General features: G+C 43.7%; 1 protein-coding gene across 1 annotated transcript in view; it reads right to left on the bottom strand.

Moving 5' to 3' along the window:
- Adar (adenosine deaminase RNA specific) overlaps positions 1-8398 on the bottom strand; it is a 48827-nt gene extending 40429 nt beyond the window's left edge. Inside the window, exon 1 of the mRNA XM_090340879.1 lies at positions 8319-8398. The gene's annotated coding sequence lies outside the window, so the exon portion shown is untranslated. The remainder of the gene's footprint in view (positions 1-8318) is intronic.
- Between the last annotated feature and the right edge of the window lie 11426 nt (positions 8399-19824).

Below are 19824 nucleotides of genomic sequence, written 5' to 3'. Positions count from 1 at the left end.
AGTATTATTTCCTGCAGCAATTTAGGGAAATGCTAAAAACAATGAAGTTATGAGAAACAGGTGATGCCTCTTGCTACGTGATAGTTATATCTCAGTCAACCCATCACCAATGGAAAATAATAAAATGAGACAACAAGCTTAACACACCTGACCTTCCAAACACAACAGCTTTAGAACAGCAACCATGGAGTATGGCTAAGCTGGGCTGGAGCTGAGACTGGATGCTAACCCTGCTTGCCTGCATCTGACTGGGTGCAGAATGGTCAACCACTAGCTGAAGAAAAGTCAAAGTTTGGCTTCTACTCAGTGGATATATTGTTTACACCATCATAAAATTGAAAAATCATGAGTTGAACCACTGTAAGTTGGGGACCATCTATGTTTGAATCTCTGATTGATATTTTGGAAAGTTACTTAAAAAGGAAAAATGTATGTCAGGGCCAGAAGTGTGACCTAGTGGTAAAGTGCTTGCCTAGCATGAAGACCCAGGTTTGATTCCTCGGTACCACATACATAGAAAAGCCGGAAGTGGTCCTGTGGCTCAAGTGGCAGAATGCTAGCACCTTGAAGAAAAAGCCCCAGGACTGGCAAGAAAAAAGAAGAAAAAAAAAAAAAAAGGAAAGAAAATAAGACCTTTAGCAAATTAAACTGATTTTATTTAAAACATTGCATAATATTTTCATCAAATATCCTGCTAAAATCTGAAAACGGAATATTGGCTTGCTCTATCTATCTTTGTTGGTCAAGGGGCTTGAAGTCAGGGCCTGGGAACTGTCCCTGAACTCTTTTGTTCAAGGCTAGTGCTTTATCACTTGGAGTCATAGCTCCACTTCCAGTTTTCAAGTGGTTAACTAAAGATCAGAGTCTCATGGACTTTCCTGCTATGGCTGTCTTTGAACCTTGATCCTCAGATCTCAGTCTCCTGTGTAGCTAGGAATACAGGTATGAGCCATCAATACCTGATGAATATTGACTTTTCAAAGTTATGCATAAAAATTAGAATACAGAATAATGAGAAAACATTTTTAAATTTACAAAGGGATCAAATTTGCCTACAGAAAAATAAAAGTCAGTTTTGTTTGTTCCTTTTTATGGTGCTGAGGATTGAACCCAGGGCATTGCCCATGCTAAGCTAGCTCTCTACCACTGAGCTACACTCCCAGTTCACAGAAAGGTTTTGAATGCTTAATAATGAAGCACAAGTTGGACACCAAACACTGAACTGCAAAAACATTCACAGCAAATAACATTTTTTACAATAAGCATATACTCTTGTTTCAGAATATTTACGATTTATTAAGAATCACTTAAATACAGTAAATGAATAGATATTAACTAATTTGAAAATGGAAAACATGTGGTTAATAGGATACATAAAAATTCACCTAATCACAATAAAATGCAAATTAAAATGAAATACCATCTTCAATTTATATTTTCTTTATTTCAGTTAAAATACTTTACTCTGGGTACTTTACACTGAGGCTCAGGCTTGCTAATAGTGGTAGAAACTACCTAGGCTGGACACCTATCATCTGATTATTTGAGGCCCAAAACATTCCAAAATCTAAAATTTTTTAAGTTCTGACATGATTCCACAAGTAGAAGACTCCATACCACAGAACTTTGTTTCATGCACAAAATTACTTAAAAACACTGTATAGACTACAATCACACTATGTGTATAAATGAAATTTCATGTTTGTGCTTGGGGCCCCAAATACCTCATTATGTCCTTTGTATTATAGTCCTAAACATTCCAAGAAGTTTAAGGAATATAAGATCTATATTCAACTTTGTGGCAAGGGGCGGGGGGAGAGCAGAGGGAGTTCTGGGGCTTAAACTTAGGACCTGGGTGCTGTCCCTGAGGTTTCTTTTGTTCAAAGCTAGTGCTCTACTACTTGAGCCACAGCACCACTTCTGGTGGTAGTTTAGGAGAGCTGAGTCTCAGAGACTTTCATGCCCAGAATGGCTTTGAACCATGATCTTCAGATTTCAGTCTCCTGAGGAGCCTGAGGATTATAGGTGTGAGCCATCAGCTCTGGGCTCCCATATTCACTTCTTAGGAAACAAATCAGGACTTAGCACTCCAAGGGAAAATTGTGGCCGAGCTGGAATGTGGCTTGGAGATTTGGAGTAAATGTGGGTTAAATAATCCTTTGTCCACAAGAATTTGTTTGCATAAAACCTTTTGCCATTTTTTTTTAAAAAAAGGTATTTTTTTTCCCTTTTGTTGGTGATATGTGGTTTGGATAGGGCTCCTTCAAGTTAAGATGGAACACAAACCAGGAAGATGGAGAAGCTGAAGGATGTGGATTTGGGCTGAAGTTAGATGCTTGAGCAGTCCCTATGGGTAAGGGCCACTTGTCCCTTGCTGGCACACATCCTAGGCAAGGAACACCAGTGGGCGCATGAAAGCTTCCTGATGTTGGCTTGGAAATTTCCAGGTGTGGACTGGCATGCACAGCATGGCTCTGTTTAGGTGAAAACAAAACATTTTGAAGATGCAGGACAACATACTGAGTAGCCACGTATGCAAAACTTGAGAGGTCAGGCTGCTGTTGGTAGCTCTGCTTCTAGATGAGATGGACTGGATGAAGAAGTCTCATTTGCTTTACAATTTTCTCCCTCCCTCCTTTATTCCCTCTCTGTCTTGCTTCTTTCCTGGACCTGGGGTTCAAAACCAGGGCCTCGTGCTGCTAAGCAGGTCCTCTGCCATTGAACTATACTTCAAATCTGTTTCTTATCATTTTTCTTTCTTTCTTTTTTTTTTAATCACTCACGGGGCTTGAACTCCAGGCCTGGGTTTTGTCCCTGTGCTCTTCAGCTCAAAGCTAGCACTCTACCACTTGAGCCACAGTTCCACTTCCAGTTTTCTGGCCACTTAATTGGAGATAAAGGTCTCACAAACTTTCATGCCCAGGCTACCTTTGAACTGCAATCCTCAGATCTCAGCCTCCTGACTAGCTAGGATTACAGGTGTGAGCCACCAGCACCTGGCTGTTTTTATAATTTTTCTACTCTAGATCTCTCTCTAGATCGATCTCTCTCTCTCTCTCTCTCTCTCTCTCTCTCTCTCTCTCTCTCTCTCTCTCTCTCTCTCTCTCTCTCCCTTCCTCCCTTCCTCCCTCTCTCCCTTCCTCTCCTGTATTAAGTATTTGAAAATTTAAAAAAGAAAACATATTTTAGAGGTCACAAACCTTGATCCCTAAGCCCCAGTCCCAGAATGACTTGTTATTTATAAGGGCTTAGAACAGTGACTGGCACATTGAAAATGCAGGCAGGAAGATCACTGGAGCCCAGGAGTTCCCAGCCAGCCCAGACAATATGATGAGAATAAAACTTAAAATAACAAGTTCAAAAAACTGGAGGGGAGTAAATGAAAATTGTGGAACTGCCAGCTGGTTTGTCCTTGTCCTGACCTCTGAATGACAAAGAAGTTCTGCATTCTGAGATGATCTGTAACCTTTATGGTGATACTTCATTGATTATGCACATTGGAATCTTCTTCATCAACAGAAAGCCAGCATTTCCTTCCTGTGGTCAGATTTTCATTCATTTATAGTAAATATTTACCAAGCACCTGCTATGTGCCAAGCATGGACTGTCTCAGGCTCCAGAAATAGCAAGCAAGGCAAAATTCCTTTCCCTATTGCTCTGAAGCTTATGCTTTAATGAAGAGAGACAGCAGTAGGCACATAAATCTCCAGTGCCAGTTAACTAACTATAAGCCTTATGAAGAGAAATGCTAGCTCAGGATGAGGAGAATGGAGTGCCAAGCAATGAGCATCCTATCTTCTGGGGCTCTGTCTAATAAAGAACCAATCAGTAAACACTCCATTATCAAACCACTAAGTCTACAGGAGGGTTGTGCTCAGGTGCTCAGAGAGTCAAGGAAGGCTTTGGGGAGAAGAAATATGACTCAAATCCAAAAGGATCAGCCAGAAAAAACAGTGGGAAAGGAGAGCTCAAACAGACACATCTATGTGGAAGAGATGCAGAATGCATGACAACTGATGGGCAAACCAGACCAAGTGGACTCTATGCACTTAGAAGCTTCTAGAATGGTTACAGAGAGGAAAACACACACACACACACACACACACACACACACACATATGCACAAGCATCTGCTATAGTAACCTGCTGCTCCATGTGCCATCCCACATGGTTACAGAGGGGCAGTATTCACTTCAGGAGTAGGTTTAGTAAAGGAAACTTGTTAACTATGGAATCCCTATCTTATTGTTCACAGTGATTAGTTTACAATGCTAGAAGAAAGCTATAAGGCAACAGACTTGGAGTTTCCAATACTCCATTTTGAAGTATGTATATACATATAATATACAGCAACAATTATATAATAAATTATATAATACTATATAATAAACACCATATATAATGTACATAATAGATTATATAACATTATATAATATATAGATTATATCTTATATAGTATTCTATATATTCTATAGAATATAGAATATATAGAATATATTATTATTATTATTATTATTATTATTTTAAAGCTGGGCATGGGCTGGGAGTTTGGCCTAGTGGTAGAGTGCTTGCCTAGCATGCACAAAGGCCTGGGTTCAATTCCTTGGTACCACATACATAGAATAAAAAGCCAGAAGTGGTGCTGAGGCTCAAGTGGTAGAGCTCTAGCCTTGAGAAAGTCCAAGGACAGTGCTCAGGCCCTGGGCTCAAGCCCAAGACTGGCCAAAAAAAAAAAAAAAAAAAAGCTGGGCACTAGTGGTTTATGTTTGGAATCCTAGCTACTCAAGTCTGAGGATCAAGGCTTGAAGCCAGCCCAGGCAAGAAACTCTGTGAGATTCTAATCTCCAATTAACCACCCAAAAAAAGCCAGAAGCAGAGCTGTGGTTCAAGAGGTAAAGAGCTGGGCCAGGAGTTTGGACTAGTGGTAGAGTGCTTGCCTAGTGTACACGAACACCAGGGTTCGATTCCTCAATACCACATATATAGAAAAAAGCTGGACGTGGTGCTGAGGCTCAGGTAGTAGAGCTCTAGCTTGAGAAAGTCCAAGGACAGTGTTCAGGCCCTGAGCTCAAGCCCAGGACTGGCAAAAAAAAAAAAAAGAAAAAAAAAAAGAAGAGGTAAAGAGCTACATTGAGTGAAAAAGCTAAGGGACAATGCCCAGGTTCTGAACTCAAGCCCCAGTTCCAGTATCACACATACACACACGGATATAGAAAAATCAATGAATTAAGTCTAGAGAAAATCAAGGCCAAGAGAGCCCTTTATGTCACAATCTCAAACCCAGGATCCAAGCATGCCTGAAATTCAGACTTAACTTTGTAGTTAAATGATCAAAAGGGGAACCTCTTTTGCTCATAATGGCTTTCTGCCATTTGTAAATAGATTAATAGATTAATAGATCTTCTTTCTGAGAAAGAGTTACTCATATGTGGTTGGCAAAGATGGTTGTAGAAAGAAAGGGGAAACAGATCCTGGCCCATTGAGTCTGATGAGTATGGTGATTTCAAGGTCACTACTGCAGGAGTATAGAGATGAACCTCAGTTCCATGGACAAAGAAACCAAAGGTATGTGTATAATTCACAGTTCATAATGGATGAATTGTTTAGTCCTAACAGTCCACTACATAGCCCTCAGTCACTTGTTAAGAGAGGTGACACTGACTAGCTGAGTGACACCACCACTGTTACTATTCTCACATTAACACATACATCATTCCCCAACAGTCATTGCGAGAAACTTAATATTTTAACCTCTTTGTTGATGATGCCAAACAAATCAGCTGGTGCTCTCTAGGAAACAACTCAAGCAGCTGCACCAAACCCAACAGATGTTGTAGCAAAGCAAATTGCTGCATCTTGAGAGATCACTAGAAAAACCCAAAAGCTCAAATACTGTTGTTCACGTTGGTTAAAACTCTAATCAATTGGTCACAGATAATAATTCCAATCTTGGTCTGAAAGGGAACTTCAGATCTTTAATCCATAAATCATAAAGATGTCCATGTAACTGTGAGTATATAAAAATAGCTAGCTTAAGAAGGCTTTGTGGAATAAGCACTGGGTCTCCTTCTGGCAGGAACAGGAATGTCTTAAGTATTTTTTCTTTCTTCTTTCCATAAGCATTACCAAATACCTACTTGGTGCCCACAATTCCAGCATTGTGTGCCCATGTTTATGAGTCTCTTTTTCTTGGTGAAAAAAGGCCAAATCTTGATTCATATGTGGCCCATGCTGAGTAAAATGTAATATAAAATACAATGTATCATTGGAACAATAAGATCTTACTTTTTTGTGTGTGCCAGATCTCAAGGTCTAGGCACTATCCCTTAGCTTTTCTGCTCAAAGCTGTCATTCTACTACTTGAGCCATAACTCCACTTCTGGATTTTGCTAGTTACTGGAGATTCAGGGTCTTATGGACTTTCCTGCATGGGCTGGCTTTGAACTGTGACCCTCAGATCTCAGCCTCTCAAGTAGCTAGGATTATGGCATGAACCACAAGCACCTGGTTTAAGTTACTTCTGCAGCAAATTCTGGCCCTCTAAACTCTGTTTATTCATCTCTCTCCCTACTACACCATCTTCACCTTGTCAGGACATTAGTCACTAGAAGAACAAGACCCCAGCTACCTAACCTGGTGGTCTGGCTTCAAGTTCTAGCTTGGCTACTAACTAGTGTTTGAAGCTTGGCCAACACTCACCTCTGCATCTGTAAAATGAAAGTGAGGCTTAGATATTACTGTCGGTTGCTGGAGGGAATAAAGCAGTGTATATAAAGTGCTTGACAAAGTGTTGATATGTAAAACATGCTCAATAAAGAAGCGATGAATAAGAAAGCAAAAGGCTTGAACATGGTTCAAGTAGTAGAGTACCTTCCTAGCAAGGAGGAGGCCCAAAATTCACATCCCAACATTGCAAAAAAAATGAGAATAAAATGAGGTCTTGGGGTCTTAACACCTTTCCAGTTCTAAAATTTTATGCAGTCTACAGTGGGGAGATGATAGATTTGGGGATGCCCCCCCCCCCTTCAGGTCTGCTTTTTCCTATTTGGCAAAATAGCAACCGTCCACAACAGCAAAAAGGTTCCCAGCCTACCAATGAGAAATCTTCAGGAAGCCAAGCAAGTTCAAGTGGGTTCTGGGCCCTAAGGATTGCTAGACACTTAAAATTCTGACAGCGCTACACGGTAGATAGGATTATCTTCGTTTTGTAGATAGGCCAAACAGCTCACTCGACGTCACACTGCTGCGAAGTGGCAGCTCTGATTCCACAGCTTAGGCTCCTTTTTCTTTCCATTCCCCTGCCTCCCGTGCAGCAGGCACTATATGTTTGTAAATAACGAACAAGATATTTCTGGATCTTCAAAACTCGTCGTTACAATCTGCGGCTGCCCCCCAACCACCCTGCTGTAGAATCCTCTCCTCCCTCTCTAGCAAGCCGGCCTCTCTCTGTGGGGGCCTCCATACCCGTCCTCCCGCAGCGGCTCGGCTCTGCTCCCGGCAGACTCCATTCCCCACAGGCAGGGCACCCAGAACCCCATGACAGCGACCCCTCTGGGGAAGACCATGTCCCCCCAACTCCAACACCACCAACGGAACGCCTCCGACACAGCTTACCCGTTTAGCGGGGGGGGGGGGGGGTGCAAGAACCAAGCCAAACGGGTGAAGGAAAGGAAGGTGACGCAACGAGGCCTTCTGCACCAGAGCCAGACCGAGGCGCAGCGCAGTGACCCCGCAGTGGGCTTCGTCACCAAGGCCGCTGACGTCTTCCCGAGCCCCGCACGTCAGCCCCGCGATGCGGCACCCGGCCCCTGCAGTGTGTGCGCGTGTGCACGCGTGTGTTGGGGAGGAGTGGGGGGGTGGGGGGGGAGAAGGAAGGCTCAGGATGGCACCTACCGGGACGAGACCCTGACGCCCTGCTCTCCAGCCAGGCCCGGCCCTCGGCGGGGCGGGAGCGGGGACGGGGCGGAGGGAGGCTGGCGAGGGGAGAAGCCCAGGGCCTTTGGTACCCAGCTGTTCCGCTGCAGCTGGCGAGGTGTCAGAGCATCCTTGCGCAGTCTCCACCCCCGGGCGCGCGCGCGCACACACACACACACACACACAGACGCCCGCCTCCCCGAGGCTGCCGAGCCTTGTCCCTGTCCCCCCCCACACCAGCCGCATCCCCCTCACCCCCCCACCCCGGCCCCGACCCCGCGACCACCCTCAGCGGCCCCGCCGGGCACCGCGGTGCTGCCCCTCCATCAACACCAGAGACCAGAGAGGCTAACGCCGGGCGCGCGTCCGGGGCGGCTGCGGCGGGGAAGGAAGGAGCCTCTTACCCCGAGCTGTATTTCGTCCTGTCGCCGCCCCACTGGAGCGAGGTGGACGCGGACGCCGACGCGGACGCCGCCGCCGCCGCCGCCGCCGCCGCCGCCGCCGCCGGCCCCGCCCCCAGCTCCAGTCGGGAATCAATGGCACCGTCGCGCGCTGGTGACGTCACGGCGCGCCGGGCGTGGGCGGGGGGCCCACGTGACTCTCTCCTCTTTTGTCTGGGGCCCCAGGAAAGCTAGGATTTTGGTGCTCTGGCTTCCCCCAAAATAAACCTACAAGACCCCCCTCCCCTGCCCCACCCGCGCCCGGCCGCGTGGCGGGCGTGCGGCGCGGTAGCAGGACTCGGAGCTACGGTCCTGCAGTGTTTCCTGCGCGGGGTCGTGGGGACAGCCGTCGGTCACGCGTGGTAACTTGGCGGAGATGGAAGGCCTGGGAAACGCACGGGTGCCATCTTCGTTCGGTGGACCTCAAACCTACGGGGCTGGTTGAGCATGCGCTCCCTAGACCCAGTAGTTCTTCCGTGGCTCGTTCTCGGGAAGCTCATGCATGAAGCGAATGCACTGAAGAGAATGTTGCCCGTGAGCCTTCCTCGGCTTCCGCTTCCCCTCCAGTGGTAACTGACATCCCGAATTTCAATGTATACAGCGATTCCCTCGCTTTAATTTCTTTTTACAGATGCATTGTTCAGCAGTGCATAAGAGCTGTGTGCCTCTGTGCCAGGGTTGGGGCATGAACTCTGAGCCTTGGCCCTATCCCTGAGCTTTTTTGCTCGAGGCTGACATTCTACGACTAGTTGAGCCACAGCTCCATTTCTGGCTTTAATTGGAGATAAGTCACACTGACTCTCCTGCCTGGACTTGATTCAAAACACTTTTCTTCTCAGATCTCAGCCTCCTGAGAACCTGGAAATAGGCTTGAGCCACCAGCGTTCAGCTGTGTGTGTGTGTGTGTGTGTGTGTGTGTGTGTGTGTGTGTGTGTGTGTGTGTGTGTGTTCCCTTCTAGTGTGGAGAGTTGGGGAGGGTTATATTCACAAACATGTTTGGTTCAACCTTGCAGAGTCACTTCCATTTTGTGCACTGTCACTGCTATACAACAAATCACAATATATCAAATTGCCTTTACTTATGACGACAGTCAGCTCCCTCTACTTCTTGTTCTTACCTACAGAAAGGATGACATCTCCCTGAATAACGTTTGTGGTACTCAGACAAAGAGACTGGAATGTCAAATGTGAGCGCGATAGAAATGAACACATATTAGTTTCTCCTAACAAGATGCCATGCCGTAAAAGAATCAGGATTAGTAAACATTAAAACTATTTCAAGTAATTGCCTTGTGATGGACAAAGATTTGTGATCCCCAGATCTTCCCTTTTGCCTTTATATGTCTCCTCTCTTATAGGAGATGAGTTTGTATTGACAGAAGAACTTGTTGGATATGAGGACTTGTTAAGTGTTCAGTCTCCCAGGGTGGATTAGCTGCTGAGCTGAGGCCTCAATCCCTTATCAACTGTAAGTTCTGTCCAGGCATTGGAGCCAAGGGAAATGATCACCTGGGCATTGAGATTAAGTAATGGCTAGCCCTGGTCACCCCTCCAGACTCCTCCAGAAGGCTCTTGGGTTGAGGTGTGGGACTACAGTACTTTTCTTCTTCTAATAGGAAGACTTGACTTGGTTCCACTTGGAAGAGCTGTCTTGATTGTGAGCAGAATTTGATATCCTTCCCAAGTGGGATCAAGTTTTATTCCTTCCAGGTTTTTTTCAGAACATGAATTTCCAAGTCAGTAAGGCAGAGCTGGAAACTCAAGAGAGGGATTTGAGCCAAAAGGTCTCATGACCTGAAGAGGCAAAGCAGAGGAGAGACTCAGTTTATCGTCCATCAGGTAATTTTCCAGGATTAAAGAGATAAGCTCCTTGTGGGCAGTATTTTCTTCCTTGTTGTTGATCAAATCCCAACTTTTAATATTAGAGTTGACCAATTAAGTAGTCAGCCATATCAACCATGTCAGATGGTTTCCATCAAGGAAGAACCAGCCACAAAATTTTATTACCTGTCTCAAAGGGGATTTCATGTAGGTCTAGTCTGGCTGTGGTACAGTGTTCTTTCAAGTCCTGGCAGTTACAGTCCATAGTATTTAACAGTTGCCTTCCTGTTAAGAATTTGGCTGGAACCATCACAAAACTCATTTTTGAAGTGGAATTAGTAGACATCGATTAAAACAGTGCTTCAGATCTGAAGAGATCAGCAAAACTAAAACTTGGCCTTGAAATTTAGATTGGAATAGTCAACTGGAAAATTCAAGGAGTTAAGATGTGTTTATACTTGATAGCAACTTTTTTCATTTTGTTATTATAATTAATAGAGGGTTTGCAGTTATATTTGCCAGATAGTAGGTGCATTAGTTCTCACACATTGATACCCCTTCTTATGTTTTTGGATACTGCAACAATTTGAGACAGAGGACAACAATAGAGAAGAGAAATAACATAGTACATTAAGAACAACAACCACAAGATAAAAATTTCCATATCCTGGAGATCCTTTCATTTAGCCTCATCATGTATGGCCTTATGTATTTAGGTTTTGAGCAATTGTAATCCTCTGCTAAGAGAGACCTAGGTGTCTATTAATTATTACCAATGAGGGAAACCATTGAGCCTATGTTCCTTTGGGTCTGGCTTACTTCACTTAATATGATATTTTCCAAGTCTTTCCATTTCCTTACAAATGGGGGGATGCCATTCTTTCTGATGACAACATAGAATTCCATTGTGAATAAATACTACATCTTGTTGATCCAATCATCTATTGAGTGGCATCTGGGTTGGTTCCATATATTCGCTATGGTAAATAGTGCTGCAGTGAACATCGTTGTGCTAGTGGCTTTAGTATGTCCTTGTTTCTGGACATGTGAGTAAATGCCAAGGAATGGAATTGCTGGGTCATAGGGGAACTCTATGTTTAGTCTTGTGAAGAATTGCTATACTGCTTTCCAGAGTGGTTGAACCAGTTTACACTCCCACCAACAGTGTAGTAGTGATCCCTCCTGGCCACATCCCCGCCAGCATATGTTGTTTGATACCAACTTTTGAGAAATGAAATCTGGTGTATCTAAACTATTTGCCATAGCTGTGTAAAATATTGGTTAAGGAGTATTTTTTCCTCTTACTTCATGTTGTAATCTAAAAGGCTCAATAAAAACATACCAACTGTAAAAAAAAAAGTATTTGGCTGAGTTCAGTCATCTGAGGTATTAGATAAACCCTTCTGTTTCCCCCATTTTCTCCCCTGACCCTCCCCTGGCAGTCAAGGATGATTATAATTAGCCTATTAACTAATTACATATACATATAGATAGATAGATGGATACTTAAAAAACATGTTCTCATACCTTCCCATTATCTTTTCTATTTGATTTTTTCTCCCTTTTTAAAATTTGTATTTGGAAATAACTTTTAAGATTCTCCATCTCCTCCCCCCTCCCCCTCCCCCTCTCCCTTCTCCTCTCCCTCTTCCTCCTCCTCCTCCTCCTTCTTCTTCTTCTCCTCCTCCTTCTCCTTCTCCTTCTCCTTCTTCTTCTCCTTCTTCTTTGTGCCAGTCCTGGGGTTTGAATTTGAACTCAGGCCAGGGGACTGTCCTTCCGCTTTTGTGCTCAAGCCTAGTATTCTACCATTTTAGTCACACCTCCACTTCCAGCTTTTTGATTGTTAATTGGAGATAACAGCTCCATATTTTCCCTCCCAGACTGGTTTTAAACCATGAACTTCAGATCTCAGCCTTCTGAGTAGATAGGATTACAGGCTTTAGCCATAGCATTCTGACAACAGAAAGCAATTTTAAACTTTTCCCATGCAATATGATTCAGTACATTTGCTAAGATCAATATATTGTAAATAACAAAATTTTAAGATCTCATTGCCATTTGAGTTTTTTTTTTTTCACCTCAAGGCTACAGCCCTACCCTGAGCCAAGCCCCACTTCCCATTTTCTAGAGGTTAATTGGAGATAAGAGTCTCGGGTCCTTTTGTGACCAGGCTGGCTTTGAACCTCGATCCTCAGATCTCAGCCTCTTGAGTAGCTAGGATTATAGGCATGAGCCACCATGCTGTTGCCATTTGAGTTTTTAAACCACCTTTTCTTCTTGTCTCAAACCAGAGTTACATGCACACGCATATAATATGTTTTCTGAAGATATTGACAAAACTACACACACAAAAAATTTTAGTTTGGATATGTAAAAAGCACATAAAAATTGAGCTCAAATGTTGGGCGTGGTGGCTCACACTTGTAATCCTAGCTACTCAGGAGGCTGAGATCTGAGGATCGAGGTTCAAAGCCAGCCCAGGCACTAAAGTCCATGTGACTCTTATCTCCAATTAACCTCTAGGAAACTGGAAGTGGTGCTGTGGCTCCAGAGGTAAGGTGGTAGCCTTGAGCTGAAGAGCTCAGTGACAGTGCCCAGGCCCAGAGCTCAAGCCACATGACCGACCAAAATAAATAAATAGATAGATAGATAGATAAATAAATAACTGTCAAGTTTGTGTCCATTGTCAGCCACAAGGGAGCATGAGTTTAGCCCAACCTGAAGGCTGCCACAATGGGGCAGCAGGACACATCTCCTCCTAAGAGGGGCTTCCAGGCGCCCCTCAGGTGACATGAAAGATCTGGGAGGAGGCCTCAACTTTTCAGAAATGTCTCCAGATATTGGGGTGCTGCAAAGGAATAAGGTCAGGAAGGAACTCAGCAGGCGAAGTTTACTTTTGCAGAAGAGAGTACTACTGACAAGAAGCCAAGTAAACAAATGCATTGGGTGGATAGTCCACTCATGTTTTAGCTCTAACTGCCCTTTGTTCTGATTGGTCAGAACTTAGGCTCATTGTCTCACATGATTGGCTAGTTTGAACAGGGTTAAAAAAATTATGTGAAGGCCTGCAACCTGCAGGGGGGCAGCTCTTGTAGGTACAGCTGCCAAAGTAACTGCCTCCTGTAGCTGGAGAAGGATCCACTTGTGTTGCAGGCAGCAGGAGGCATCACAGGACTGGGCTCTTGCTTTGAGCCTCTCATGGCTGCCCAAGAGAGAATACAGATTTATTTGAGCAGACTAGACTCCTGTAAGAGAGAAGGAAACAGAACACCTGCAGTTATTACAACTGGTACTCCCTCACATGTTGCTAAAGAACAAACTGGCCACCCCAAAATGAGACTACATAGTGCTGGTAGGGGACATTAGAGATGGAGAGGCAGACAAGGTCAAGTGACAGATCACAAGATTCAGCTCATGAACAAGAAGAGTCTTAACTCACTCCTTGTATTAGAAATGTTATTCCTCCAACATGACAGCAGCATGTTGAATGGGAAGAAGATCACAGTAGTTCTCATCATCAAAAAGCTTCCCAACATGGTTCTATGAGCAGTGTAGGAGACCAGTGGCAGAAACAGTAGTCAGTCAAGTTCAGATGGCAGCTGGAAGGTCTGGGGAGAGGGTATTGGTATATGAAAATGCAAAAGAAGGAGCTGGGAATGTAAGAACATTAGAACGAGTGACACTAATAGTGGATAACACTAAATTTGTTGTAGACCCATCCGTTTTTACTGCACAGCACTAAATACAATGTTGGGTAAGATGTCTGGATCTTCTGAGAAGATGACTTTACCCATCCCAAGGGGAAAGGAGAGTATGAGATGGCTGAAGGAATCGGTTCCACAGTGCTTCAAGTTATCCTGGATTGGTATAAGATAGGAATTATCCATTGTCCTGATGGTATATCTATTCCTGAACTGAAAGAAGCATGTGATTATCCCAGTCCTGACACCCAGAATGCAATGCTGTAGTGCTGGTGATCCTTGAAACCATAGCATGCTCCTCTCCAAAATTACAGTGTGCTCCTCATTCTGCACTGTAAGGCCACTCTGCTGCATTGTGAGCTGTACATCATTACGATATTGCAGGCTTTTTTGGGGGGGGCAGTCCTGGGGTTTGAACTCAGGACTTGGGCACTGTCCTTGGACACTTTTTGCTCAAGGTTAGTGCTCTGCCACTTGAGCTGCAGCACTACTTCCAGCCTTTTCTGTGTATGTGATACTGAGGAATCGAACCCAGAGCTTCATGAATGCTAGGCAAGCACTCTACCACTAGGCTTTGCTCTTGACCCTTGCAGGCTTTTTTTTTTTTTTAAGACCAAAGTAGTTGAATTTTTTTTAAAGGATTATGACTCTAACATCCTGAGGTGCTAGTTATCTAAACTTTGTATGGGGGACAGTCCTTTTTCACACATGTCTAGGTCTTGTCAGAATGGTAGAAATTGGTACATGGGAGACTTTCAATGTAGACCGATATTCATCATACCCCAGATAAAAATGCAGAATATTATGTAATAGTATGCACTTTATAAATGGTGATTAAATGAAATCATTCAAGCCACTTTATAATTGTGATGCACAGTATAATTTGTTAGTGCTTCCAAGTATTCCTTCAGTAAAATGTGTATAGTTTGCCTGTGATGAGCAAAAAGAATGAGTATTTATCTTGGGCTTATTTGAATGACTAGTGTGAGATTTAATGCTCATATCTTATCAGTTCATGTGAGTCATGTGCAGAAAGTGTAAACATCAGAAGTGGTTTATTATCCAGTTTGCCTTACTCTTAATCTGTTCACAGATATTTATTTACTAATGCTTTTCTCTTAAGAGTTATGGGATAGGAAAATGAAGTGCGTCTTTTATTTACTGATTGTCAACTCAAAGTTTTCATCAAAATAAAATTCCATTGTTTTCATGTTTCAAAACAATTATCTGAAGCAATCAACCCAAACCGGACACCTGGAAATCTTGTCAGGAAACCAATTTGTACTTATCTGGTCATCTACCACTTGAGCCATGCCTCCAGCCCTTGTACTATTCTTCCTTAAAATGCAGCAGAAATTCTGGTGCTGGTGGCTCATGCCTATAATCCTAGCTACTTAGGAGGCTGAGATCTGAGAATCATGGTTTGAAACCAACCTGGGCAAAAAAGTCCAGGAGACTAATCTCAAGTTAACTACCAGCTGTGACTCAAAGTGGTAGAGCATGAGCAAAAAAGCTCAAGGATAGAGCCTGGGCCCTGAATTCAGGCCCCACAATGACAGAAAGAAAAGAAGAAGGAGGGAGGGAAAAAGGAAGGAAGGAAAAGAAAAGAAGAGAAAAGAAAAAAAGCAATCAGAAAGGTCTTCCTGGAGGGACATAGATGGCTAAGCCGGAGGCCTTTGCATTGAGGATTTCAGGTGTGCTGGCTATATCCAGGCTATGTCCACGCTCCCTTGAGTAGCCATCTCCAAAGAGAAACTTGGTTTTATAAGCTAACTTACTGTGAACTTCTAGATCCTCTCAAACCTGAGAGTTCCTGATTGTGTTTTTTTTTTTTTCTTGAGAGAGATTATGACCAAGTGCTTAGAATAAAGAGACATCTCTGTCTGGGAGGTGACTGGTTTCCTGAAAAGTGGAATCACCTGGCAGAAGTCTGGGACTAGCCCCTCCCTAGGCATTCACTGGGAGGGTGGGTGATGGATGGCGGCCCGGGCTTTATTCCCACCATCCTGCAATATGTACATCCAACTTCCTGGGAAGCAGGGTAGAAGCTCACAGGGGAAAACAGAATGTTATAAATGGTATTTCAGCAACTGAAATGCTGCTATCAGCTTTGCTTTCTGGTAACAAAATACCTGAGATAAGCAATGTGAGGGTTCAGTCTATGCTTGGAGCAAGATCGATGCTTCATTTAACCCTGGGGGAACTCTAACTTAAAAGATCTAGGAGGGAGCTAGGCATTGGTGGCTCAAGCCTGGGATCCTAGCTACTCAGGAGGCTGGTATCTGATGATCGTGGTTCAAAAGCCAGCCGAGGCAGGAAAGTCCATGAGACTCTGATCTCCAATTAATCGCCAGAACTCTAGAAGTGGAACTGTGCTCAAGTTACAAAGTACTATCCTTGAGCTAAAACAGGTCAGGGACAGTGTCCAGGCCCTAAGAAGTATTTAAATAAATGTCACCAGAGTGAGAAAGTTGAGAATGATTTTACAGAAGTGGATCTTGTAGGATGCATCAGAGCTTTCTAGGCAAACTGTAGATCAGAGCTATTCCAGCAGGAGGAACTGTAAGCGCAAAGCTAGAAGGAATGAAAGCACAGGAAACAGGCTTATGAAATCCACTTGAGTGTGTGTGCACAAAGCACAAGTAACTGAAGAGGGCTGGAAAGAGGGATAAAGAAAGGAAGACAATATGGAGAGGAGGGGAGGAGCCTGGTCAGGTAGGTTGGGCTTAGAAACCAAACTATAAAATCTAGACTTTACCCTACAGCTGGGGAGAGAGACTGAGAAATTCTCATGGTGGCATAGAATATCATCTGAATTCTAGATAGTCATCAAGAATGTTTATTCCAAGAATGTGGGCATATTGAAGGAAGATGAACATACATAGGGAAAAGAAGATAGCAATTTATGATTAATTTAGTCAGAAGCATCGTGCTGCTTTCAGGAAGAACAGAGATTGTTGGAAATTGTATTCACTGCAAAGTGGTGATTAGTTCACCAAGTAAAATTTATTGAGGGAGCTTAAATAAACCCCCAAGAATAGTTTTACAGCATGGAGTGTAGCGGCACAATTGGAGGCTGGGTCTCTGTGCTGTGCAGTGGAAGCTGGCAAGGGGGCTTAGCTAATGGGCTGACAGAAGGCTGGGAACTGCAGGTGGAATGTTGCATCTGCCTGGGTGACAGGTCTGAGGCTGCTGCAGGGAAAGGGGAGCAGTAGTGAAAGGCCCAGGCTTCCTCCTTTGTCAGAACAAGGGATTGCAGTCTCTCTAGGGCCCCTCGTTTTTGCTGAGTGTCCTCTGCATTCCCTTTGAATGCTCTTCTTTGAGAAATGCACATCTCAGTGAAATTAGATCAGGAGATTTTTGTCAGTTCTAACGACTTTTTGATGAGCAGGAGGGTTGTCAAGACTGTGCTTGGGAGGCAGCGGAGCCTCTTTTTAATCACTATTCTGATATGCGAGGCTCCTGGGGCACCATGCCAGCCACATTCTTGATGTGCAGCCCATGGGAAGCAGTGCTGGGACTTCCAGCTCTTTATCCTAGGCTGATAGAATCCGTTGAAGCTGGGTCTAATAGAGACTAAAAACATGATTGTTAGATGGAAAGAGGCAAGGACAGAATAAGTGAGCTCCCTTTGGGTAAGACAGGAAACTTGGAAATAGGAAAAGGCTCATGGCAGGAGGTGGCTTCGCTTGTGTTGCCACATTTTTCACAGCCACACTCTAGGAAAGCAGCTATGATTACTTCCATCTCACAGATGGGAGAAACAGGCTTAGAGTTTCAGTGATTTTTCTTAGAGAGGGTGACTAGCTACTAAGCACTTTCATCAGGACCGGAATCCTGGTCTGGTAGACTCTAAAGCCAGATATTGAATACTTAGGTATTCTTGATTTGGTAAGACCAAAGTGGCTGGGGTGTGGCTTAAGTGGTAGAGTACCTGCCTAGCAAGTACAAAGCTCTGAGTTCAAATCTCAGTGTGGGGAAAAAAGTCAAATAAAGTCTAAAATGGTGTCAAGGCTTCCAGTGGTATCCCTTTAGCGGTGTCCTTATGGACATTTGAGAATCTTTCTTACTGCCCTTAGATGTTCCTTTTGGGATCTATGCCGACCACTTTACTGGGGGGAAAACCTGCATTTGAGAAGTACTTCTTTATTAAGAACTTAAAAACTTTCAAGTAAACTGGGCATCAGTGGTTCACACCTGTAATCCTAGCTACTCAGGGGGCTGAGATCTGTTGATCAAGGTTCGAATCCAGCCAAGGCCTAAAACTGTAGACTCTTAACACCAATTAACCACCAACAAGCCAGAAATAGAACTGTGACTCAAATAGTAGAGTGCCAGCCTTGAACTAAAAATCTAAGGCAAACTGTGCCTGGGGCTTGAGTTCAAACCCCAGCATCAGCTCACATGTGCACACACACTAAAACAAACTATAAAGTACAGCAGACATATAAAAGAGTGCAGGCATACATGTTATGGTTTAGATATCAAATGTCTGCCCAAGGTTTTGAAAGCTTGGTCCACAATGCAGTGGTTTTGGTAGTGATTGGATCGTGAGGTCTCTTAGGTTATTAATGGAATATTCATTGATGGACTACAGGAAGTGGTAGATCCTGCAGGAGGTAGAAAGGGAATATGTGCTCTGGAAGGTCTCCTATGTACTCTCTCCCTCCTTCCCTATCCTCCTTCTCTATCTCCCTCCCTCTGTCCCTCCCTCTATCTCCTTCTCTTTCCCCTCACCTCCCTCTCTCCTTTTCCCCTCCCTCCCTCCATTTTCTCCCCTCCCTCCCCGCCTCCCTCTGTTTTCAGGCTTGCTACTAAGAGGGAAACAGTTTTAATCCTTTGAACTCCTCCTTACCACAGGCTTGATGTGATAGACCACGTAATCATGGACTGAGAACCTCTGATATCACAAGCCAACACAAATGTTTCCTCTTTTAAGGTGATTTTCTCAGAAATCAGATTTTGAGCAGGTTGAAGATTAAAATGAACATTTGGTGGATGGACCTAGAAGAAGTCATTCTACGTGAGGTAAGCCAAACAGATAAAGGGGCACATGTTTTCTCTCATATGTGGAAGTAAGGTCTAGACTATAACTGGATATGATGACCTATACAGGACTCTAGGCGTTCACACGTAGGCGAAAGGAGCATATGATATGCGTGGGGGAGGAACACAGAGGTATACCATCTCTGAACATTTAAAGCACTGTTTGTTGAAATGAATTCCAGGAAATGAAAACATTTTTTTGTTGTTGTTGTTATTGTTGCTGTTGGCAGTGGTGGTGTTTGTTTTTTCTTTTCTTTTCTTTTCTTATTTTTAAAGAGGAGGGGCCACAGGAAAGGAGGGAAGAATCATGCTACTCAGTATACACTATAAAAATGCACCATGGAACTTGAGGGCAGAGATCGGAGAGGGAAACTGGGGGGAGCAAAGGAAAGGGTGACTTATTCCAAAAAGAAATTACTTGAGCTATGAAATGGTAACTCCTCTGTACTATCTTACTTATAACAAAATTATATTAAAAACTCAAACAGGAATCATCTACCCAGAACATTGTCAGGAGCCGGCGTGCTCCTGGTACCCACTTCTGGTCACCCTTTTCCTTTTAGCAATATATACATCTTTAAACATCATATTATCTTACCCCGTTTTAAACATTGTTTAACTGGAGCTTATAGTATGTATTCCTCTTTGACTTTTTTTTCTTCCTACAACACTGTATAACTGAGCCATTCTGCTAACACACTCAGCTGTAGTTCCTTCATCCTTACCACTGCATCATATTTCCTGTGCAGCTATCTGTGGCTTATTTGCCTATTCTGTTTTTGAATTGGATTAATTGTGGTAGTTGTTTGATTTAGTACAACTAATGGTGGGTCTTTGGATCTGATCATATTTAACTGATTTAAATAATTCCAAAGAAAGTGCCTATAGCAAGTACACTTCCA

Source organism: Megascapheus bottae, chromosome 10 (assembly GCF_031878675.1).
Source record: "Megascapheus bottae isolate mThoBot1 chromosome 10, mThoBot2.hap1, whole genome shotgun sequence".
Taxonomy (NCBI): domain Eukaryota; kingdom Metazoa; phylum Chordata; class Mammalia; order Rodentia; family Geomyidae; genus Megascapheus; species Megascapheus bottae.
The sequence above is the reverse complement of the archived record's forward strand: the minus strand, read 5'-3'. Positions and strand labels throughout refer to the sequence as shown.